The 21,631-nt window shown below is 50.4% G+C and overlaps 28 non-coding genes across 28 annotated transcripts; 13 read left to right on the top strand and 15 right to left on the bottom strand.

The window, feature by feature from the left end:
* Nucleotides 1–1,290: 1,290 nt before the first annotated feature.
* TRNAR-CCU (transfer RNA arginine (anticodon CCU)) lies at nucleotides 1,291–1,363 on the bottom strand. The gene has a single exon. It is a non-coding gene; the product is annotated as a tRNA-Arg (tRNA).
* Nucleotides 1,364–2,730: 1,367 nt separating this feature from the next.
* TRNAR-CCU (transfer RNA arginine (anticodon CCU)) lies at nucleotides 2,731–2,803 on the bottom strand. Its single transcript has one exon. It is a non-coding gene; the product is annotated as a tRNA-Arg (tRNA).
* Nucleotides 2,804–3,497: 694 nt separating this feature from the next.
* Nucleotides 3,498–3,570, top strand: TRNAA-AGC (transfer RNA alanine (anticodon AGC)). Its single transcript has one exon. It is a non-coding gene; the product is annotated as a tRNA-Ala (tRNA).
* Nucleotides 3,571–4,170: 600 nt separating this feature from the next.
* On the bottom strand, nucleotides 4,171–4,243 carry TRNAR-CCU (transfer RNA arginine (anticodon CCU)). The gene has a single exon. It is a non-coding gene; the product is annotated as a tRNA-Arg (tRNA).
* Nucleotides 4,244–4,937: 694 nt separating this feature from the next.
* On the top strand, nucleotides 4,938–5,010 carry TRNAA-AGC (transfer RNA alanine (anticodon AGC)). Its single transcript has one exon. It is a non-coding gene; the product is annotated as a tRNA-Ala (tRNA).
* A 601-nt stretch (nucleotides 5,011–5,611) lies between these two features.
* On the bottom strand, nucleotides 5,612–5,684 carry TRNAR-CCU (transfer RNA arginine (anticodon CCU)). The gene has a single exon. It is a non-coding gene; the product is annotated as a tRNA-Arg (tRNA).
* A 694-nt stretch (nucleotides 5,685–6,378) lies between these two features.
* On the top strand, nucleotides 6,379–6,451 carry TRNAA-AGC (transfer RNA alanine (anticodon AGC)). Its single transcript has one exon. It is a non-coding gene; the product is annotated as a tRNA-Ala (tRNA).
* Nucleotides 6,452–7,052: 601 nt separating this feature from the next.
* On the bottom strand, nucleotides 7,053–7,125 carry TRNAR-CCU (transfer RNA arginine (anticodon CCU)). The gene has a single exon. It is a non-coding gene; the product is annotated as a tRNA-Arg (tRNA).
* Nucleotides 7,126–7,819: 694 nt separating this feature from the next.
* On the top strand, nucleotides 7,820–7,892 carry TRNAA-AGC (transfer RNA alanine (anticodon AGC)). Its single transcript has one exon. It is a non-coding gene; the product is annotated as a tRNA-Ala (tRNA).
* Nucleotides 7,893–8,492: 600 nt separating this feature from the next.
* TRNAR-CCU (transfer RNA arginine (anticodon CCU)) lies at nucleotides 8,493–8,565 on the bottom strand. Its single transcript has one exon. It is a non-coding gene; the product is annotated as a tRNA-Arg (tRNA).
* Nucleotides 8,566–9,259: 694 nt separating this feature from the next.
* TRNAA-AGC (transfer RNA alanine (anticodon AGC)) lies at nucleotides 9,260–9,332 on the top strand. Its single transcript has one exon. It is a non-coding gene; the product is annotated as a tRNA-Ala (tRNA).
* Nucleotides 9,333–9,922: 590 nt separating this feature from the next.
* Nucleotides 9,923–9,995, bottom strand: TRNAR-CCU (transfer RNA arginine (anticodon CCU)). Its single transcript has one exon. It is a non-coding gene; the product is annotated as a tRNA-Arg (tRNA).
* A 694-nt stretch (nucleotides 9,996–10,689) lies between these two features.
* TRNAA-AGC (transfer RNA alanine (anticodon AGC)) lies at nucleotides 10,690–10,762 on the top strand. Its single transcript has one exon. It is a non-coding gene; the product is annotated as a tRNA-Ala (tRNA).
* A 600-nt stretch (nucleotides 10,763–11,362) lies between these two features.
* Nucleotides 11,363–11,435, bottom strand: TRNAR-CCU (transfer RNA arginine (anticodon CCU)). Its single transcript has one exon. It is a non-coding gene; the product is annotated as a tRNA-Arg (tRNA).
* A 694-nt stretch (nucleotides 11,436–12,129) lies between these two features.
* Nucleotides 12,130–12,202, top strand: TRNAA-AGC (transfer RNA alanine (anticodon AGC)). Its single transcript has one exon. It is a non-coding gene; the product is annotated as a tRNA-Ala (tRNA).
* A 600-nt stretch (nucleotides 12,203–12,802) lies between these two features.
* Nucleotides 12,803–12,875, bottom strand: TRNAR-CCU (transfer RNA arginine (anticodon CCU)). The gene has a single exon. It is a non-coding gene; the product is annotated as a tRNA-Arg (tRNA).
* Nucleotides 12,876–13,569: 694 nt separating this feature from the next.
* TRNAA-AGC (transfer RNA alanine (anticodon AGC)) lies at nucleotides 13,570–13,642 on the top strand. The gene has a single exon. It is a non-coding gene; the product is annotated as a tRNA-Ala (tRNA).
* A 600-nt stretch (nucleotides 13,643–14,242) lies between these two features.
* TRNAR-CCU (transfer RNA arginine (anticodon CCU)) lies at nucleotides 14,243–14,315 on the bottom strand. Its single transcript has one exon. It is a non-coding gene; the product is annotated as a tRNA-Arg (tRNA).
* A 694-nt stretch (nucleotides 14,316–15,009) lies between these two features.
* On the top strand, nucleotides 15,010–15,082 carry TRNAA-AGC (transfer RNA alanine (anticodon AGC)). Its single transcript has one exon. It is a non-coding gene; the product is annotated as a tRNA-Ala (tRNA).
* Nucleotides 15,083–15,682: 600 nt separating this feature from the next.
* Nucleotides 15,683–15,755, bottom strand: TRNAR-CCU (transfer RNA arginine (anticodon CCU)). Its single transcript has one exon. It is a non-coding gene; the product is annotated as a tRNA-Arg (tRNA).
* Nucleotides 15,756–16,449: 694 nt separating this feature from the next.
* On the top strand, nucleotides 16,450–16,522 carry TRNAA-AGC (transfer RNA alanine (anticodon AGC)). Its single transcript has one exon. It is a non-coding gene; the product is annotated as a tRNA-Ala (tRNA).
* Nucleotides 16,523–17,122: 600 nt separating this feature from the next.
* Nucleotides 17,123–17,195, bottom strand: TRNAR-CCU (transfer RNA arginine (anticodon CCU)). Its single transcript has one exon. It is a non-coding gene; the product is annotated as a tRNA-Arg (tRNA).
* A 694-nt stretch (nucleotides 17,196–17,889) lies between these two features.
* Nucleotides 17,890–17,962, top strand: TRNAA-AGC (transfer RNA alanine (anticodon AGC)). Its single transcript has one exon. It is a non-coding gene; the product is annotated as a tRNA-Ala (tRNA).
* A 600-nt stretch (nucleotides 17,963–18,562) lies between these two features.
* On the bottom strand, nucleotides 18,563–18,635 carry TRNAR-CCU (transfer RNA arginine (anticodon CCU)). Its single transcript has one exon. It is a non-coding gene; the product is annotated as a tRNA-Arg (tRNA).
* Nucleotides 18,636–19,329: 694 nt separating this feature from the next.
* On the top strand, nucleotides 19,330–19,402 carry TRNAA-AGC (transfer RNA alanine (anticodon AGC)). The gene has a single exon. It is a non-coding gene; the product is annotated as a tRNA-Ala (tRNA).
* Nucleotides 19,403–20,003: 601 nt separating this feature from the next.
* TRNAR-CCU (transfer RNA arginine (anticodon CCU)) lies at nucleotides 20,004–20,076 on the bottom strand. The gene has a single exon. It is a non-coding gene; the product is annotated as a tRNA-Arg (tRNA).
* Nucleotides 20,077–20,770: 694 nt separating this feature from the next.
* On the top strand, nucleotides 20,771–20,843 carry TRNAA-AGC (transfer RNA alanine (anticodon AGC)). The gene has a single exon. It is a non-coding gene; the product is annotated as a tRNA-Ala (tRNA).
* A 601-nt stretch (nucleotides 20,844–21,444) lies between these two features.
* On the bottom strand, nucleotides 21,445–21,517 carry TRNAR-CCU (transfer RNA arginine (anticodon CCU)). Its single transcript has one exon. It is a non-coding gene; the product is annotated as a tRNA-Arg (tRNA).
* Between the last annotated feature and the right edge of the window lie 114 nt (nucleotides 21,518–21,631).

Raw genomic sequence — 21,631 nt, 5'->3', positions numbered from 1 at the left:
GCAAGTTGGCTCACGTCCAAAGCTGCAGTGTCCCAGCACACGCGGGCAAAAGGCACCTGCTTGCACTCGGCTGGACACTTCCGCTTTATGGGACACACGATGGAAAGTGGACTCAATTCCCAGACCTAACTCTTACCTGTTTGGTATTCTGACGCTCGATTGTAAAATATGGCCAGCTGGTAAAAATGACAAAGGGCACTCCAGCGCTGGTCCTTTGGCTGCAGGCGGCGTGTCAGCGGCCTAAAACAGCAAGAAATAGCGAGAGAAATAAAGTGAGAAGCAAGCACCTTTTCAATTGGGCTCTCGGGTCTATGGGACTGGCGTGCAGCCTCTTGATCACAAGCGCAGGTCCAGCGTGAAAGGGCGTGGCAGTGGAGTCACTCTGCTATTAATACCTGGTTGGCCAATCCTCGTTGCAATGGATGGCCATCTGCAGCTTTACTTGTAGCTCCACTGAAGGTATTTTGTTTTGGGCAAAGGGGTGAGATTGTGATTTCCCCTGCGGCAGATGAAGAGAAAGGGCTTTATGCACTACAGGTCCCTGGACAGCCAAGCAAGTGTGAGCCGGAGACTGTGCTTCAGCTCTGAAGCAGTGTATCGAGAGCCTTCGATGAGGAGGGGAATTACCTCAGATGGTAGAGCGCTCGCTTAGCATGCGAGAGGTAGCGGGATCGATGCCAGCATTCTCCAGCAAGACGCTTTTTCTTCATTTTCACTATTTTATTCAAAACTCGCCAATCGTCGCAAATAAAGTCATGTGCTCGCTTCTGTTTTTTTTACTATCATCCTAAAAGTCTTCCGTCCACTTTCTGCTATCCCAAAGAGTCATCCGCGCGAGGGCCGGCAACAGGCGTGATACTGTGCAACAGGCGCATTGCATGGCATTGGTGACATATTCAGGAAATTCCACTTTGATGCCACCCAGGGCTGTTAACCTTTTATTTCAGTTCAATACGATGCTTCGAATAATTGGTTCAAAGTGCGCAGCCTTTGCTCTTTTATTTCGTTTTCATCGGAGCAGGTCGGAGCTGGCAGAAGAGTGAGCCCTGTCTGCAGGAGCTCTGATTCCAGAAAGCATATTTTCCCTGTCTTTCTTACCACTCATCTGCGTCTCTTCGCTGACATGAGGGGTTGCTACACTCTGCAGTCTCCCGGCATTTAAAGTCTGCTACCAGCAGAGCACGTTCTGGACTTCACAGCGCCCAGCATAGTACTAGCCTGCGCCCTCCCCCTACTACCGCAAAAACCTTTTGCATGCTTTAGCAGAAGTGTGAACAAAATGCCACGAACCACCCCAGATGGGACTCGAACCCACAATCCCTGGCTTAGGAGGCCAGTGCCCTATCCATTAGGCCACTGGGGCCACGCGACAGAGAAGGGGAAAGTTCTTTCTTTTCCTCTTCTCTCACTGGAGTCAGGGGTACTGGCCCACTGAAAAGGGCAAGTTGGCTCACGTCCAAAGCTGCAGTGTCCCAGCACACGCGGGCAAAAGGCACCTGCTTGCACTCGGCTGGACACTTCCGCTTTATGGGACACACGATGGAAAGTGGACTCAATTCCCAGACCTAACTCTTACCTGTTTGGTATTCTGACGCTCGATTGTAAAATATGGCCAGCTGGTAAAAATGACAAAGGGCACTGCAGCGCTGGTCCTTTGGCTGCAGGCGGCGTGTCAGCGGCCTAAAACAGCAAGAAATAGCGAGAGAAATAAAGTGAGAAGCAAGCACCTTTTCAATTGGGCTCTCGGGTCTATGGGACTGGCGTGCAGCCTCTTGATCACAAGCGCAGGTCCAGCGTGAAAGGGCGTGGGAGTGGAGTCACTCTGCTATTAATACCTGGTTGGCCAATCCTCATTGCAATGGATGGCCATCTGCAGCTTTACTTGTAGCTCCACTGAAGGTATTTTGTTTTGGGCAAAGGGGTGAGATTGTGATTTCCTCTGCGGCAGATGAAGAGAAAGGGCTTTATGCACTACAGGTCCCTGGACAGCCAAGCAAGTGTGAGCCGGAGACTGTGCTTCAGCTCTGAAGCAGTGTATCGAGAAGCTTCGAGGAGGAGGGGAAGTAGCTCAGACGGTAGAGCGCTCGCTTAGCATGCGAGAGGTAGCGGGATCGATGCCCGCATTCTCCAGCAAGACGCTTTTTCTTCATTTTCACTATTTTATTCAAAACTCACCAATCGTCGCAAATAAAGTCATGTGCTCGCTTCTGTTTTTTTTACTATCATCCTAAAAGTCTTCCGTCCACTTTCTGCTATCCCAAAGAGTCATCCGCGCGAGGGCCGGCAACAGGCGTGATACTGTGCAACAGGCGCATTGCATGGCATTGGTCACATATTCAGGAAATTCCACTTTGATGCCACCCAGGGCTGTTAACCTTTTATTTCATTTCAATACGATGCTTCGAATAATTGGTTCAAAGTGCGCAGCCTTTGCTCTTTTATTTCGTTTTCATCGGAGCAGGTCGGAGCTGGCAGAAGAGTGAGCCCTGTCTGCAGGAGCTCTGATTCCAGAAAGCATATTTTCCCTGTCTTTCTTACCACTCATCTGTGTCTCTTCGCTGACATGAGGGGTTGCTACACTCTGCAGTCTCCCGGCATTTAAAGTCTGCTACCAGCAGAGCACGTTCTGGACTTCACAGCGCCCAGCAAAGTACTAGCCTGCGCCCACCCCCTACTACCGCAAAAACCTTTTGCATGCTTTGGCAGAAGTGTGAACAAAATGCCACGAACCACCCCAGATGGGACTCGAACCCACAATCCCTGGCTTAGGAGGCCAGTGCCTTATCCATTAGGCCACTGGGGCAACTTAACAGAGAAGGGGAAAGTTCTTTCTTTTCCTCTTCTCTCACTGGAGTCACGGGTACTGACCCACTGAAAAGGGCAAGTTGGCTCACGTCCAAAGCTGCAGTGTCCCAGCACACGCGGGCAAAAGGCACCTGCTTGCACTCGGCTGGACACTTCCGCTTTATGGGACACACGATGGAAAGTGGACTCAATTCCCAGACCTAACTCTTACCTGTTTGGTATTCTGACGCTCGATTGTAAAATATGGCCAGCTGGTAAAAATGACAAAGGGCACTCCAGCGCTGGTCCTTTGGCTGCAGGCGGCGTGTCAGCGGCCTAAAACAGCAAGAAATAGCGAGAGAAATAAAGTGAGAAGCAAGCACCTTTTCAATTGGGCTCTCGGGTCTATGGGACTGGCGTGCAGCCTCTTGATCACAAGCGCAGGTCCAGCGTGAAAGGGCGTGGCAGTGGAGTCACTCTGCTATTAATACCTGGTTGGCCAATCCTCGTTGCAATGGATGGCCATCTGCAGCTTTACTTGTAGCTCCACTGAAGTTATTTTGTTTTGGGCAAAGGGGTGAGATTGTGATTTCCCCTGCGGCAGATGAAGAGAAAGGGCTTTATGCACTACAGGTCCCTGGACAGCCAAGCAAGTGTGAGCCGGAGACTGTGCTTCAGCTCTGAAGCAGTGTATCGAGAGCCTTCGAGGAGGAGGGGAATTAGCTCAGAAGGTAGAGCGCTCGCTTAGCATGCGAGAGGTAGCGGGATCGATGCCCGCATTCTCCAGCAAGACGCTTTTTCTTCATTTTCACTATTTTATTCAAAACTCACCAATCGTCGCAAATAAAGTCATGTGCTCGCTTCTGTTTTTTTTACTATCATCCTAAAAGTCTTCCGTCCACTTTCTGCTATCCCAAAGAGTCATCCGCGCGAGGGCCGGCAACAGGCGTGATACTGTGCAACAGGCGCATTGCATGGCATTGGTCACATATTCAGGAAATTCCACTTTGATGCCACCCAGGGCTGTTAACCTTTTATTTCATTTCAATACGATGCTTCGAATAATTGGTTCAAAGTGCGCAGCCTTTGCTCTTTTATTTCGTTTTCATCGGAGCAGGTCGGAGCTGGCAGAAGAGTGAGCCCTGTCTGCAGGAGCTCTGATTCCAGAAAGCATATTTTCCCTGTCTTTCTTACCACTCATCTGTGTCTCTTCGCTGACATGAGGGGTTGCTACACTCTGCAGTCTCCCGGCATTTAAAGTCTGCTACCAGCAGAGCACGTTCTGGACTTCACAGCGCCCAGCAAAGTACTAGCCTGCGCCCACCCCCTACTACCGCAAAAACCTTTTGCATGCTTTGGCAGAAGTGTGAACAAAATGCCACGAACCACCCCAGATGGGACTCGAACCCACAATCCCTGGCTTAGGAGGCCAGTGCCTTATCCATTAGGCCACTGGGGCAACTTAACAGAGAAGGGGAAAGTTCTTTCTTTTCCTCTTCTCTCACTGGAGTCACGGGTACTGACCCACTGAAAAGGGCAAGTTGGCTCACGTCCAAAGCTGCAGTGTCCCAGCACACGCGGGCAAAAGGCACCTGCTTGCACTCGGCTGGACACTTCCGCTTTATGGGACACACGATGGAAAGTGGACTCAATTCCCAGACCTAACTCTTACCTGTTTGGTATTCTGACGCTCGATTGTAAAATATGGCCAGCTGGTAAAAATGACAAAGGGCACTCCAGCGCTGGTCCTTTGGCTGCAGGCGGCGTGTCAGCGGCCTAAAACAGCAAGAAATAGCGAGAGAAATAAAGTGAGAAGCAAGCACCTTTTCAATTGGGCTCTCGGGTCTATGGGACTGGCGTGCAGCCTCTTGATCACAAGCGCAGGTCCAGCGTGAAAGGGCGTGGCAGTGGAGTCACTCTGCTATTAATACCTGGTTGGCCAATCCTCGTTGCAATGGATGGCCATCTGCAGCTTTACTTGTAGCTCCACTGAAGTTATTTTGTTTTGGGCAAAGGGGTGAGATTGTGATTTCCCCTGCGGCAGATGAAGAGAAAGGGCTTTATGCACTACAGGTCCCTGGACAGCCAAGCAAGTGTGAGCCGGAGACTGTGCTTCAGCTCTGAAGCAGTGTATCGAGAGCCTTCGAGGAGGAGGGGAATTAGCTCAGAAGGTAGAGCGCTCGCTTAGCATGCGAGAGGTAGCGGGATCGATGCCCGCATTCTCCAGCAAGACGCTTTTTCTTCATTTTCACTATTTTATTCAAAACTCACCAATCGTCTCAAATAAAGGCATGTGCTCGCTTCTGTTTTTTTTTACTATCATCCTAAAAGTCTTCCGTCCACTTTCTGCTATCCCAAAGAGTCATCCGCGCGAGGGCCGGCAACAGGCGTGATACTGTGCAACAGGCGCATTGCATGGCATTGGTCACATATTCAGGAAATTCCACTTTGATGCCACCCAGGGCTGTTAACCTTTTATTTCATTTCAATACGATGCTTCGAATAATTGGTTCAAAGTGCGCAGCCTTTGCTCTTTTATTTCGTTTTCATCGGAGCAGGTCGGAGCTGGCAGAAGAGTGAGCCCTGTCTGCAGGAGCTCTGATTCCAGAAAGCATATTTTCCCTGTCTTTCTTACCACTCATCTGTGTCTCTTCGCTGACATGAGGGGTTGCTACACTCTGCAGTCTCCCGGCATTTAAAGTCTGCTACCAGCAGAGCACGTTCTGGACTTCACAGCGCCCAGCAAAGTACTAGCCTGCGCCCACCCCCTACTACCGCAAAAACCTTTTGCATGCTTTGGCAGAAGTGTGAACAAAATGCCACGAACCACCCCAGATGGGACTCGAACCCACAATCCCTGGCTTAGGAGGCCAGTGCCTTATCCATTAGGCCACTGGGGCAACTTAACAGAGAAGGGGAAAGTTCTTTCTTTTCCTCTTCTCTCACTGGAGTCACGGGTACTGACCCACTGAAAAGGGCAAGTTGGCTCACGTCCAAAGCTGCAGTGTCCCAGCACACGCGGGCAAAAGGCACCTGCTTGCACTCGGCTGGACACTTCCGCTTTATGGGACACACGATGGAAAGTGGACTCAATTCCCAGACCTAACTCTTACCTGTTTGGTATTCTGACGCTCGATTGTAAAATATGGCCAGCTGGTAAAAATGACAAAGGGCACTCCAGCGCTGGTCCTTTGGCTGCAGGCGGCGTGTCAGCGGCCTAAAACAGCAAGAAATAGCGAGAGAAATAAAGTGAGAAGCAAGCACCTTTTCAATTGGGCTCTCGGGTCTATGGGACTGGCGTGCAGCCTCTTGATCACAAGCGCAGGTCCAGCGTGAAAGGGCGTGGCAGTGGAGTCACTCTGCTATTAATACCTGGTTGGCCAATCCTCGTTGCAATGGATGGCCATCTGCAGCTTTACTTGTAGCTCCACTGAAGTTATTTTGTTTTGGGCAAAGGGGTGAGATTGTGATTTCCCCTGCGGCAGATGAAGAGAAAGGGCTTTATGCACTACAGGTCCCTGGACAGCCAAGCAAGTGTGAGCCGGAGACTGTGCTTCAGCTCTGAAGCAGTGTATCGAGAGCCTTCGAGGAGGAGGGGAATTAGCTCAGAAGGTAGAGCGCTCGCTTAGCATGCGAGAGGTAGCGGGATCGATGCCCGCATTCTCCAGCAAGACGCTTTTTCTTCATTTTCACTATTTTATTCAAAACTCACCAATCGTCTCAAATAAAGGCATGTGCTCGCTTCTGTTTTTTTTTACTATCATCCTAAAAGTCTTCCGTCCACTTTCTGCTATCCCAAAGAGTCATCCGCGCGAGGGCCGGCAACAGGCGTGATACTGTGCAACAGGCGCATTGCATGGCATTGGTGACATATTCAGGAAATTCCACTTTGATGCCACCCAGGGCTGTTAACCTTTTATTTCATTTCAATACGATGCTTAGAATAATTGGTTCAAAGTGCGCAGCCTTTGCTCTTTTATTTCGTTTTCATCGGAGCAGGTCGGAGCTGGCAGAAGAGTGAGCCCTGTCTGCAGGAGCTCTGATTCCAGAAAGCATATTTTCCCTGTCTTTCTTACCACTCATCTGTGTCTCTTCGCTGACATGAGGGGTTGCTACACTCTGCAGTCTCCCGGCATTTAAAGTCTGCTACCAGCAGAGCACGTTCTGGACTTCACAGCGCCCAGCAAAGTACTAGCCTGCGCCCACCCCCTACTACCGCAAAAACCTTTTGCATGCTTTGGCAGAAGTGTGAACAAAATGCCACGAACCACCCCAGATGGGACTCGAACCCACAATCCCTGGCTTAGGAGGCCAGTGCCTTATCCATTAGGCCACTGGGGCAACTTAACAGAGAAGGGGAAAGTTCTTTCTTTTCCTCTTCTCTCACTGGAGTCACGGGTACTGGCCCACTGAAAAGGGCAAGTTGGCTCACGTCCAAAGCTGCAGTGTCCCAGCACACGCGGGCAAAAGGCACCTGCTTGCACTCGGCTGGACACTTCCGCTTTATGGGACACACGATGGAAAGTGGACTCAATTCCCAGACCTAACTCTTACCTGTTTGGTATTCTGACGCTCGATTGTAAAATATGGCCAGCTGGTAAAAATGACAAAGGGCACTCCAGCGCTGGTCCTTTGGCTGCAGGCGGCGTGTCAGCTGCCTAAAACAGCAAGAAATAGCGAGAGAAATAAAGTGAGAAGCAAGCACCTTTTCAATTGGGCTCTCGGGTCTATGGGACTGGCGTGCAGCCTCTTGATCACAAGCGCAGGTCCAGCGTGAAAGGGCGTGGGAGTGGAGTCACTCTGCTATTAATACCTGGTTGGCCAATCCTCATTGCAATGGATGGCCATCTGCAGCTTTACTTGTAGCTCCACTGAAGGTATTTTGTTTTGGGCAAAGGGGTGAGATTGTGATTTCCTCTGCGGCAGATGAAGAGAAAGGGCTTTATGCACTACAGGTCCCTGGACAGCCAAGCAAGTGTGAGCCGGAGACTGTGCTTCAGCTCTGAAGCAGTGTATCGAGAGCCTTCGAGGAGGAGGGGAATTAGCTCAGATGGTAGAGCGCTCGCTTAGCATGCGAGAGGTAGCGGGATCGATGCCCGCATTCTCCAGCAAGACGCTTTTTCTTCATTTTCACTATTTTATTCAAAACTCACCAATCGTCGCAAATAAAGTCATGTGCTCGCTTCTGTTTTTTTCACTATCATCCTAAAAGTCTTCCGTCCACTTTCTACTATCCCAAAGAGTCATCCGCGCGAGGGCCGGCAACAGGCGTGATACTGTGCAACAGGCGCATTGCATGGCATTGGTGACATATTCAGGAAATTCCACTTTGATGCCACCCAGGGCTGTTAACCTTTTATTTCATTTCAATACGATGCTTCGAATAATTGGTTCAAAGTGCGCAGCCTTTGCTCTTTTATTTCGTTTTCATCGGAGCAGGTCGGAGCTGGCAGAAGAGTGAGCCCTGTCTGCAGGAGCTCTGATTCCAGAAAGCATATTTTCCCTGTCTTTCTTACCACTCATCTGTGTCTCTTCGCTGACATGAGGGGTTGCTACACTCTGCAGTCTCCCGGCATTTAAAGTCTGCTACCAGCAGAGCACGTTCTGGACTTCACAGCGCCCAGCAAAGTACTAGCCTGCGCCCACCCCCTACTACCGCAAAAACCTTTTGCATGCTTTGGCAGAAGTGTGAACAAAATGCCACGAACCACCCCAGATGGGACTCGAACCCACAATCCCTGGCTTAGGAGGCCAGTGCCTTATCCATTAGGCCACTGGGGCCACTCGACAGAAAAGGGGAAAGTTCTTTCTTTTCCTCTTCTCTCACTGGAGTCACGGGTACTGGCCCACTGAAAAGGGCAAGTTGGCTCACGTCCAAAGCTGCAGTGTCCCAGCACACGCGGGCAAAAGGCACCTGCTTGCACTCGGCTGGACACTTCCGCTTTATGGGACACACGATGGAAAGTGGACTCAATTCCCAGACCTAACTCTTACCTGTTTGGTATTCTGACGCTCGATTGTAAAATATGGCCAGCTGGTAAAAATGACAAAGGGCACTCCAGCGCTGGTCCTTTGGCTGCAGGCGGCGTGTCAGCGGCCTAAAACAGCAAGAAATAGCGAGAGAAATAAAGTGAGAAGCAAGCACCTTTTCAATTGGGCTCTCGGGTCTATGGGACTGGCGTGCAGCCTCTTGATCACAAGCGCAGGTCCAGCGTGAAAGGGCGTGGGAGTGGAGTCACTCTGCTATTAATACCTGGTTGGCCAATCCTCATTGCAATGGATGGCCATCTGCAGCTTTACTTGTAGCTCCACTGAAGGTATTTTGTTTTGGGCAAAGGGGTGAGATTGTGATTTCCTCTGCGGCAGATGAAGAGAAAGGGCTTTATGCACTACAGGTCCCTGGACAGCCAAGCAAGTGTGAGCCGGAGACTGTGCTTCAGCTCTGAAGCAGTGTATCGCGAGCCTTCGAGGAGGAGGGGAATTAGCTCAGATGGTAGAGCGCTCGCTTAGCATGCGAGAGGTAGCGGGATCGATGCCCGCATTCTCCAGCAAGACGCTTTTTCTTCATTTTCACTATTTTATTCAAAACTCACCAATCGTCGCAAATAAAGTCATGTGCTCGCTTCTGTTTTTTTTACTATCATCCTAAAAGTCTTCCGTCCACTTTCTGCTATCCCAAAGAGTCATCCGCGCGAGGGCCGGCAACAGGCGTGATACTGTGCAACAGGCGCATTGCATGGCATTGGTGACATATTCAGGAAATTCCACTTTGATGCCACCCAGGGCTGTTAACCTTTTATTTCATTTCAATACGATGCTTCGAATAATTGGTTCAAAGTGCGCAGCCTTTGCTCTTTTATTTCGTTTTCATCGGAGCAGGTCGGAGCTGGCAGAAGAGTGAGCCCTGTCTGCAGGAGCTCTGATTCCAGAAAGCATATTTTCCCTGTCTTTCTTATCACTCATCTGTGTCTCTTCGCTGACATGAGGGGTTGCTACACTCTGCAGTCTCCCGGCATTTAAAGTCTGCTACCAGCAGAGCACGTTCTGGACTTCACAGCGCCCAGCAAAGTACTAGCCTGCGCCCTCCCCCTACTACCGCAAAAACCTTTTGCATAAGTGTGAACAAAATGCCACGAACCACCCCAGATGGGACTCGAACCCACAATCCCTGGCTTAGGAGGCCAGTGCCTTATCCATTAGGCCACTGGGGCCACTCGACAGAGAAGGGGAAAGTTCTTTCTTTTCCTCTTCTCTCACTGGAGTCACGGGTACTGGCCCACTGAAAAGGGCAAGTTGGCTCACGTCCAAAGCTGCAGTGTCCCAGCACACGCGGGCAAAAGGCACCTGCTTGCACTCGGCTGGACACTTCCGCTTTATGGGACACACGATGGAAAGTGGACTCAATTCCCAGACCTAACTCTTACCTGTTTGGTATTCTGACGCTCGATTGTAAAATATGGCCAGCTGGTAAAAATGACAAAGGGCACTCCAGCGCTGGTCCTTTGGCTGCAGGCGGCGTGTCAGCGGCCTAAAACAGCAAGAAATAGCGAGAGAAATAAAGTGAGAAGCAAGCACCTTTTCAATTGGGCTCTCGGGTCTATGGGACTGGCGTGCAGCCTCTTGATCACAAGCGCAGGTCCAGCGTGAAAGGGCGTGGGAGTGGAGTCACTCTGCTATTAATACCTGGTTGGCCAATCCTCATTGCAATGGATGGCCATCTGCAGCTTTACTTGTAGCTCCACTGAACGTATTTTGTTTTGGGCAAAGGGGTGAGATTGTGATTTCCTCTGCGGCAGATGAAGAGAAAGGGCTTTATGCACTACAGGTCCCTGGACAGCCAAGCAAGTGTGAGCCGGAGACTGTGCTTCAGCTCTGAAGCAGTGTATCGAGAGGATTCGAGGAGGAGGGGAATTAGCTCAGATGGTAGAGCACTCGCTTAGCATGCGAGAGGTAGCGGGATCGATGCCCGCATTCTCCAGCAAGACGCTTTTTCTTCATTTTCACTATTTTATTCAAAACTCACCAATCGTCGCAAATAAAGTCATGTGCTCGCTTCTGTTTTTTTTACTATCATCCTAAAAGTCTTCCGTCCACTTTCTGCTATCCCAAAGAGTCATCCGCGCGAGGGCCGGCAACAGGCGTGATACTGTGCAACAGGCGCATTGCATGGCATTGGTGACATATTCAGGAAATTCCACTTTGATGCCACCCAGGGCTGTTAACCTTTTATTTCATTTCAATACGATGCTTCGAATAATTGGTTCAAAGTGCGCAGCCTTTGCTCTTTTATTTCGTTTTCATCGGAGCAGGTCGGAGCTGGCAGAAGAGTGAGCCCTGTCTGCAGGAGCTCTGATTCCAGAAAGCATATTTTCCCTGTCTTTCTTACCACTCATCTGTGTCTCTTCGCTGACATGAGGGGTTGCTACACTCTGCAGTCTCCCGGCATTTAAAGTCTGCTACCAGCAGAGCACGTTCTGGACTTCACAGCGCCCAGCAAAGTACTAGCCTGCGCCCACCCCCTACTACCGCAAAAACCTTTTGCATGCTTTGGCAGAAGTGTGAACAAAATGCCACGAACCACCCCAGATGGGACTCGAACCCACAATCCCTGGCTTAGGAGGCCAGTGCCTTATCCATTAGGCCACTGGGGCAACTTAACAGAGAAGGGGAAAGTTCTTTCTTTTCCTCTTCTCTCACTGGAGTCACGGGTACTGGCCCACTGAAAAGGGCAAGTTGGCTCACGTCCAAAGCTGCAGTGTCCCAGCACACGCGGGCAAAAGGCACCTGCTTGCACTCGGCTGGACACTTCCGCTTTATGGGACACACGATGGAAAGTGGACTCAATTCCCAGACCTAACTCTTACCTGTTTGGTATTCTGACGCTCGATTGTAAAATATGGCCAGCTGGTAAAAATGACAAAGGGCACTCCAGCGCTGGTCCTTTGGCTGCAGGCGGCGTGTCAGCTGCCTAAAACAGCAAGAAATAGCGAGAGAAATAAAGTGAGAAGCAAGCACCTTTTCAATTGGGCTCTCGGGTCTATGGGACTGGCGTGCAGCCTCTTGATCACAAGCGCAGGTCCAGCGTGAAAGGGCGTGGGAGTGGAGTCACTCTGCTATTAATACCTGGTTGGCCAATCCTCATTGCAATGGATGGCCATCTGCAGCTTTACTTGTAGCTCCACTGAAGGTATTTTGTTTTGGGCAAAGGGGTGAGATTGTGATTTCCTCTGCGGCAGATGAAGAGAAAGGGCTTTATGCACTACAGGTCCCTGGACAGCCAAGCAAGTGTGAGCCGGAGACTGTGCTTCAGCTCTGAAGCAGTGTATCGAGAGCCTTCGAGGAGGAGGGGAATTAGCTCAGATGGTAGAGCGCTCGCTTAGCATGCGAGAGGTAGCGGGATCGATGCCCGCATTCTCCAGCAAGACGCTTTTTCTTCATTTTCACTATTTTATTCAAAACTCACCAATCGTCGCAAATAAAGTCATGTGCTCGCTTCTGTTTTTTTCACTATCATCCTAAAAGTCTTCCGTCCACTTTCTGCTATCCCAAAGAGTCATCCGCGCGAGGGCCGGCAACAGGCGTGATACTGTGCAACAGGCGCATTGCATGGCATTGGTGACATATTCAGGAAATTCCACTTTGATGCCACCCAGGGCTGTTAACCTTTTATTTCATTTCAATACGATGCTTCGAATAATTGGTTCAAAGTGCGCAGCCTTTGCTCTTTTATTTCGTTTTCATCGGAGCAGGTCGGAGCTGGCAGAAGAGTGAGCCCTGTCTGCAGGAGCTCTGATTCCAGAAAGCATATTTTCCCTGTCTTTCTTACCACTCATCTGTGTCTCTTCGCTGACATGAGGGGTTGCTACACTCTGCAGTCTCCCGGCATTTAAAGTCTGCTACCAGCAGAGCACGTTCTGGACTTCACAGCGCCCAGCAAAGTACTAGCCTGCGCCCACCCCCTACTACCGCAAAAACCTTTTGCATGCTTTGGCAGAAGTGTGAACAAAATGCCACGAACCACCCCAGATGGGACTCGAACCCACAATCCCTGGCTTAGGAGGCCAGTGCCTTATCCATTAGGCCACTGGGGCAACTTAACAAAGAAGGGGAAAGTTCTTTCTTTTCCTCTTCTCTCACTGGAGTCACGGGTACTGGCCCACTGAAAAGGGCAAGTTGGGTCACGTCCAAAGCTGCAGTGTCCCAGCACACGCGGGCAAAAGGCACCTGCTTGCACTCGGCTGGACACTTCCGCTTTATGGGACACACGATGGAAAGTGGACTCAATTCCCAGACCTAACTCTTACCTGTTTGGTATTCTGACGCTCGATTGTAAAATATGGCCAGCTGGTAAAAATGACAAAGGGCACTCCAGCGCTGGTCCTTTGGCTGCAGGCGGCGTGTCAGCTGCCTAAAACAGCAAGAAATAGCGAGAGAAATAAAGTGAGAAGCAAGCACCTTTTCAATTGGGCTCTCGGGTCTATGGGACTGGCGTGCAGCCTCTTGATCACAAGCGCAGGTCCAGCGTGAAAGGGCGTGGGAGTGGAGTCACTCTGCTATTAATACCTGGTTGGCCAATCCTCATTGCAATGGATGGCCATCTGCAGCTTTACTTGTAGCTCCACTGAAGGTATTTTGTTTTGGGCAAAGGGGTGAGATTGTGATTTCCTCTGCGGCAGATGAAGAGAAAGGGCTTTATGCACTACAGGTCCCTGGACAGCCAAGCAAGTGTGAGCCGGAGACTGTGCTTCAGCTCTGAAGCAGTGTATCGAGAGCCTTCGAGGAGGAGGGGAATTAGCTCAGATGGTAGAGCGCTCGCTTAGCATGCGAGAGGTAGCGGGATCGATGCCCGCATTCTCCAGCAAGACGCTTTTTCTTCATTTTCACTATTTTATTCAAAACTCACCAATCGTCGCAAATAAAGTCATGTGCTCGCTTCTGTTTTTTTCACTATCATCCTAAAAGTCTTCCGTCCACTTTCTGCTATCCCAAAGAGTCATCCGCGCGAGGGCCGGCAACAGGCGTGATACTGTGCAACAGGCGCATTGCATGGCATTGGTGACATATTCAGGAAATTCCACTTTGATGCCACCCAGGGCTGTTAACCTTTTATTTCATTTCAATACGATGCTTCGAATAATTGGTTCAAAGTGCGCAGCCTTTGCTCTTTTATTTCGTTTTCATCGGAGCAGGTCGGAGCTGGCAGAAGAGTGAGCCCTGTCTGCAGGAGCTCTGATTCCAGAAAGCATATTTTCCCTGTCTTTCTTACCACTCATCTGTGTCTCTTCGCTGACATGAGGGGTTGCTACACTCTGCAGTCTCCCGGCATTTAAAGTCTGCTACCAGCAGAGCACGTTCTGGACTTCACAGCGCCCAGCAAAGTACTAGCCTGCGCCCACCCCCTACTACCGCAAAAACCTTTTGCATGCTTTGGCAGAAGTGTGAACAAAATGCCACGAACCACCCCAGATGGGACTCGAACCCACAATCCCTGGCTTAGGAGGCCAGTGCCTTATCCATTAGGCCACTGGGGCAACTTAACAGAGAAGGGGAAAGTTCTTTCTTTTCCTCTTCTCTCACTGGAGTCACGGGTACTGGCCCACTGAAAAGGGCAAGTTGGCTCACGTCCAAAGCTGCAGTGTCCCAGCACACGCGGGCAAAAGGCACCTGCTTGCACTCGGCTGGACACTTCCGCTTTATGGGACACACGATGGAAAGTGGACTCAATTCCCAGACCTAACTCTTACCTGTTTGGTATTCTGACGCTCGATTGTAAAATATGGCCAGCTGGTAAAAATGACAAAGGGCACTCCAGCGCTGGTCCTTTGGCTGCAGGCGGCGTGTCAGCTGCCTAAAACAGCAAGAAATAGCGAGAGAAATAAAGTGAGAAGCAAGCACCTTTTCAATTGGGCTCTCGGGTCTATGGGACTGGCGTGCAGCCTCTTGATCACAAGCGCAGGTCCAGCGTGAAAGGGCGTGGGAGTGGAGTCACTCTGCTATTAATACCTGGTTGGCCAATCCTCATTGCAATGGATGGCCATCTGCAGCTTTACTTGTAGCTCCACTGAAGGTATTTTGTTTTGGGCAAAGGGGTGAGATTGTGATTTCCTCTGCGGCAGATGAAGAGAAAGGGCTTTATGCACTACAGGTCCCTGGACAGCCAAGCAAGTGTGAGCCGGAGACTGTGCTTCAGCTCTGAAGCAGTGTATCGAGAGCCTTCGAGGAGGAGGGGAATTAGCTCAGATGGTAGAGCGCTCGCTTAGCATGCGAGAGGTAGCGGGATCGATGCCCGCATTCTCCAGCAAGACGCTTTTTCTTCATTTTCACTATTTTATTCAAAACTCACCAATCGTCGCAAATAAAGTCATGTGCTCGCTTCTGTTTTTTTCACTATCATCCTAAAAGTCTTCCGTCCACTTTCTGCTATCCCAAAGAGTCATCCGCGCGAGGACCGGCAACAGGCGTGATACTGTGCAACAGGCGCATTGCATGGCATTGGTGACATATTCAGGAAATTCCACTTTGATGCCACCCAGGGCTGTTAACCTTTTATTTCATTTCAATACGATGCTTCGAATAATTGGTTCAAAGTGCGCAGCCTTTGCTCTTTTATTTCGTTTTCATCGGAGCAGGTCGGAGCTGGCAGAAGAGTGAGCCCTGTCTGCAGGAGCTCTGATTCCAGAAAGCATATTTTCCCTGTCTTTCTTACCACTCATCTGTGTCTCTTCGCTGACATGAGGGGTTGCTACACTCTGCAGTCTCCCGGCATTTAAAGTCTGCTACCAGCAGAGCACGTTCTGGACTTCACAGCGCCCAGCAAAGTACTAGCCTGCGCCCACCCCCTACTACCGCAAAAACCTTTTGCATGCTTTGGCAGAAGTGTGAACAAAATGCCACGAACCACCCCAGATGGGACTCGAACCCACAATCCCTGGCTTAGGAGGCCAGTGCCTTATCCATTAGGCCACTGGGGCAACTTAACAAAGAAGGGGAAAGTTCTTTCTTTTCCTCTTCTCTCACTGGAGTCACGGGTACTGGCCCACTGAAAAGGGCAAGTTGGGTCACGTCCAAAGCTGCAGTGTCCCAGCACACGCGGGCAAAAGGCACCTGCTTGCACTCGGCTGGACACTTCCGCTTTATGGGACACACGATGGAAAGTGGACTCAATTCCCAGACCTAACTCTTACCTGTTTGGTATTCTGACGCTCGATTGTAAAATATGGCCAGCTGGTAAAAATGACAAAGGGCACTCCAGCGCTGGTCCTTTGGCTGCAGGCGGCGTGTCAGCTGCCTAAAACAGCAAGAAATAGCGAGAGAAATAAAGTGAGAAGCAAGCACCTTTTCAATTGGGCTCTCGGGTCTATGGGACTGGCGTGCAGCCTCTTGATCACAAGCGCAGGTCCAGCGTGAAAGGGCGTGGGAGTGGAGTCACTCTGCTATTAATACCTGGTTGGCCAATCCTCATTGCAATGGATGGCCATCTGCAGCTTTACTTGTAGCTCCACTGAAGGTATTTTGTTTTGGGCAAAGGGGTGAGATTGTGATTTCCTCTGCGGCAGATGAAGAGAAAGGGCTTTATGCACTACAGGTCCCTGGACAGCCAAGCAAGTGTGAGCCGGAGACTGTGCTTCAGCTCTGAAGCAGTGTATCGAGAGCCTTCGAGGAGGAGGGGAATTAGCTCAGATGGTAGAGCGCTCGCTTAGCATGCGAGAGGTAGCGGGATCGATGCCCGCATTCTCCAGCAAGACGCTTTTTCTTCATTTTCACTATTTTATTCAAAACTCACCAATCGTCGCAAATAAAGTCATGTGCTCGCTTCTGTTTTTTTCACTATCATCCTAAAAGTCTTCCGTCCACTTTCTGCTATCCCAAAGAGTCATCCGCGCGAGGGCCGGCAACAGGCGTGATACTGTGCAACAGGCGCATTGCATGGCATTGGTGACATATTCAGGAAATTCCACTTTGATGCCACCCAGGGCTGTTAACCTTTTATTTCATTTCAATACGATGCTTCGAATAATTGGTTCAAAGTGCGCAGCCTTTGCTCTTTTATTTCGTTTTCATCGGAGCAGGTCGGAGCTGGCAGAAGAGTGAGCCCTGTCTGCAGGAGCTCTGATTCCAGAAAGCATATTTTCCCTGTCTTTCTTACCACTCATCTGTGTCTCTTCGCTGACATGAGGGGTTGCTACACTCTGCAGTCTCCCGGCATTTAAAGTCTGCTACCAGCAGAGCACGTTCTGGACTTCACAGCGCCCAGCAAAGTACTAGCCTGCGCCCACCCCCTACTACCGCAAAAACCTTTTGCATGCTTTGGCAGAAGTGTGAACAAAATGCCACGAACCACCCCAGATGGGACTCGAACCCACAATCCCTGGCTTAGGAGGCCAGTGCCTTATCCATTAGGCCACTGGGGCCACTCGACAGAAAAGGGGAAAGTTCTTTCTTTTCCTCTTCTCTCACTGGAGTCACGGGTACTGGCCCACTGAAAAGGGCAAGTTGGCTCACGTCCAAAGCTGCAGTGTCCCAGCACACGCGGGCAAAAGGCACCTGCTTGCACTCGGCTGGACACTTCCGCTTTATGGGACACACGATGGAAAGTGGACTCAATTCCCAGACCTAACTCTTACCTGTTTGGTATTCTGACGCTCGATTGTAAAATATGGCCAGCTGGTAAAAATGACAAAGGGCACTCCAGCGCTGGTCCTTTGGCTGCAGGCGGCGTGTCAGCGGCCTAAAACAGCAAGAAATAGCGAGAGAAATAAAGTGAGAAGCAAGCACCTTTTCAATTGGGCTCTCGGGTCTATGGGACTGGCGTGCAGCCTCTTGATCACAAGCGCAGGTCCAGCGTGAAAGGGCGTGGGAGTGGAGTCACTCTGCTATTAATACCTGGTTGGCCAATCCTCATTGCAATGGATGGCCATCTGCAGCTTTACTTGTAGCTCCACTGAAGGTATTTTGTTTTGGGCAAAGGGGTGAGATTGTGATTTCCTCTGCGGCAGATGAAGAGAAAGGGCTTTATGCACTACAGGTCCCTGGACAGCCAAGCAAGTGTGAGCCGGAGACTGTGCTTCAGCTCTGAAGCAGTGTATCGCGAGCCTTCGAGGAGGAGGGGAATTAGCTCAGATGGTAGAGCGCTCGCTTAGCATGCGAGAGGTAGCGGGATCGATGCCCGCATTCTCCAGCAAGACACTTTTTCTTCATTTTCACTATTTTATTCAAAACTCACCAATCGTCGCAAATAAAGTCATGTGCTCGCTTCTGTTTTTTTTACTATCATCCTAAAAGTCTTCCGTCCACTTTCTGCTATCCCAAAGAGTCATCCGCGCGAGGGCCGGCAACAGGCGTGATACTGTGCAACAGGCGCATTGCATGGCATTGGTGACATATTCAGGAAATTCCACTTTGATGCCACCCAGGGCTGTTAACCTTTTATTTCATTTCAATACGATGCTTCGAATAATTGGTTCAAAGTGCGCAGCCTTTGCTCTTTTATTTCGTTTTCATCGGAGCAGGTCGGAGCTGGCAGAAGAGTGAGCCCTGTCTGCAGGAGCTCTGATTCCAGAAAGCATATTTTCCCTGTCTTTCTTACCACTCATCTGTGTCTCTTCGCTGACATGAGGGGTTGCTACACTCTGCAGTCTCCCGGCATTTAAAGTCTGCTACCAGCAGAGCACGTTCTGGACTTCACAGCGCCCAGCAAAGTACTAGCCTGCGCCCACCCCCTACTACCGCAAAAACCTTTTGCATGCTTTGGCAGAAGTGTGAACAAAATGCCACGAACCACCCCAGATGGGACTCGAACCCACAATCCCTGGCTTAGGAGGCCAGTGCCTTATCCATTAGGCCACTAGGGCCACTCGTCAGAAAAGGGGAAAGTTCTTTCTTTTCCTCTTCTCTCACTGGAGTCACAGGTACTGACCCACTGAAAAGGGCAAGTTGGCTCACGTCCAAAGCTGCAGTGTCCCAGCACACGCGGGCAAAAGGCACCTGCTTGCACTCGGCTGGACACTTCCGCTTTATGGGACACACGATGGAAAGTGGACTCAATTCCCAGACCTAACTCTTACCTGTTTGGTATTCTGACGCTCGATTGTAAAATATGGCCAGCTGGTAAAAATGACAAAGGGCACTCCAGCGCTGGTCCTTTGGCTGCAGGCGGCGTGTCAGCGGCCTAAAACAGCAAGAAATAGCGAGAGAAATAAAGTGAGAAGCAAGCACCTTTTCAATTGGGCTCTCGGGTCTATGGGACTGGCGTGCAGCCTCTTGATCACAAGCGCAGGTCCAGCGTGAAAGGGCGTGGCAGTGGAGTCACTCTGCTATTAATACCTGGTTGGCCAATCCTCGTTGCAATGGATGGCCATCTGCAGCTTTACTTGTAGCTCCACTGAAGTTATTTTGTTTTGGGCAAAGGGGTGAGATTGTGATTTCCCCTGCGGCAGATGAAGAGAAAGGGCTTTATGCACTACAGGTCCCTGGACAGCCAAGCAAGTGTGAGCCGGAGACTGTGCTTCAGCTCTGAAGCAGTGTATCGAGAGCCTTCGAGGAGGAGGGGAATTAGCTCAGATGGTAGAGCGCTCGCTTAGCATGCGAGAGGTAGCGGGATCGATGCCCGCATTCTCCAGCAAGACGCTTTTTCTTCATTTTCACTATTTTATTCAAAACTCACCAATCGTCTCAAATAAAGGCATGTGCTCGCTTCTGTTTTTTTTTACTATCATCCTAAAAGTCTTCCGTCCACTTTCTGCTATCCCAAAGAGTCATCCGCGCGAGGGCCGGCAACAGGCGTGATACTGTGCAACAGGCGCATTGCATGGCATTGGTGACATATTCAGGAAATTCCACTTTGATGCCACCCAGGGCTGTTAACCTTTTATTTCATTTCAATACGATGCTTAGAATAATTGGTTCAAAGTGCGCAGCCTTTGCTCTTTTATTTCGTTTTCATCGGAGCAGGTCGGAGCTGGCAGAAGAGTGAGCCCTGTCTGCAGGAGCTCTGATTCCAGAAAGCATATTTTCCCTGTCTTTCTTACCACTCATCTGTGTCTCTTCGCTGACATGAGGGGTTGCTACACTCTGCAGTCTCCCGGCATTTAAAGTCTGCTACCAGCAGAGCACGTTCTGGACTTCACAGCGCCCAGCAAAGTACTAGCCTGCGCCCACCCCCTACTACCGCAAAAACCTTTTGCATGCTTTGGCAGAAGTGTGAACAAAATGCCACGAACCACCCCAGATGGGACTCGAACCCACAATCCCTGGCTTAGGAGGCCAGTGCCTTATCCATTAGGCCACTGGGGCCACTCGACAGAGAAGGGGAAAGTTCTTTCTTTTCCTCTTCTCTCACTGGAGTCACAGGTACTGGCCCACTGAAAAGGGCAAGTTGGCTCACGTCCAAAGCTGCAGTGTCCCAGCACACGCGGGCAAAAGGCACCTGCTTGCACTCGGCTGGACACTTCCGCTTTATGGGACACACGATGGAAAGTGGACTCAATTCCCAGACCTAACTCTTACCTGTTTGGTATTCTGACGCTCGATTGTAAAATATGGCCAGCTGGTAAAAATGACAAAGGGCACTCCAGCGCTGGTCCTTTGGCTGCAGGCGGCGTGTCAGCGGCCTAAAACAGCAAGAAATAGCGAGAGAAATAAAGTGAGAAGCAAGCACCTTTTCAATTGGGCTCTCGGGTCTATGGGACTGGCGTGCAGCCTCTTGATCACAAGCGCAGGTCCAGCGTGAAAGGGCGTGGGAGTGGAGTCACTCTGCTATTAATACCTGGTTGGCCAATCCTCATTGCAATGGATGGCCATCTGCAGCTTTACTTGTAGCTCCACTGAAGGTATTTTGTTTTGGGCAAAGGGGTGAGATTGTGATTTCCTCTGCGGCAGATGAAGAGAAAGGGCTTTATGCACTACAGGTCCCTGGACAGCCAAGCAAGTGTGAGCCGGAGACTGTGCTTCAGCTCTGAAGCAGTGTATCGAGAGCCTTCGAGGAGGAGGGGAATTAGCTCAGATGGTAGAGCGCTCGCTTAGCATGCGAGAGGTAGCGGGATCGATGCCCGCATTCTCCAGCAAGACGCTTTTTCTTCATTTTCACTATTTTATTCAAAACTCACCAATCGTCGCAAATAAAGTCATGTGCTCGCTTCTGTTTTTTTTTACTATCATCCTAAAAGTCTTCCGTCCACTTTCTGCTATCCCAAAGAGTCATCCGCGCGAGGGCCGGCAACAGGCGTGATACTGTGCAACAGGCGCATTGCATGGCATTGGTGACATATTCAGGAAATTCCACTTTGATGCCACCCAGGGCTGTTAACCTTTTATTTCATTTCAATACGATGCTTCGAATAATTGGTTCAAAGTGCGCAGCCTTTGCTCTTTTATTTCGTTTTCATCGGAGCAGGTCGGAGCTGGCAGAAGAGTGAGCCCTGTCTGCAGGAGCTCTGATTCCAGAAAGCATATTTTCCCTGTCTTTCTTACCACTCATCTGTGTCTCTTCGCTGACATGAGGGGTTGCTACACTCTGCAGTCTCCCGGCATTTAAAGTCTGCTACCAGCAGAGCACGTTCTGGACTTCACAGCGCCCAGCAAAGTACTAGCCTGCGCCCACCCCCTACTACCGCAAAAACCTTTTGCATGCTTTGGCAGAAGTGTGAACAAAATGCCACGAACCACCCCAGATGGGACTCGAACCCACAATCCCTGGCTTAGGAGGCCAGTGCCTTATCCATTAGGCCACTGGGGCAACTTAACAGAGAAGGGGAAAGTTCTTTCTTTTCCTCTTCTCTCACTGGAGTCACGGGTACTGGCCCACTGAAAAGGGCAAGTTGGCTCACGTCCAAAGCTGCAGTGTCCCAAC

This window comes from Ambystoma mexicanum, chromosome 5q (genome assembly GCF_040938575.1).
Source record: "Ambystoma mexicanum isolate Mex_15411 chromosome 5q, UKY_AmexF1_1, whole genome shotgun sequence".
NCBI classification, from domain to species: Eukaryota; Metazoa; Chordata; class Amphibia; order Caudata; family Ambystomatidae; genus Ambystoma; species Ambystoma mexicanum.
The sequence above is the reverse complement of the archived record's forward strand: the minus strand, read 5'-3'. Positions and strand labels throughout refer to the sequence as shown.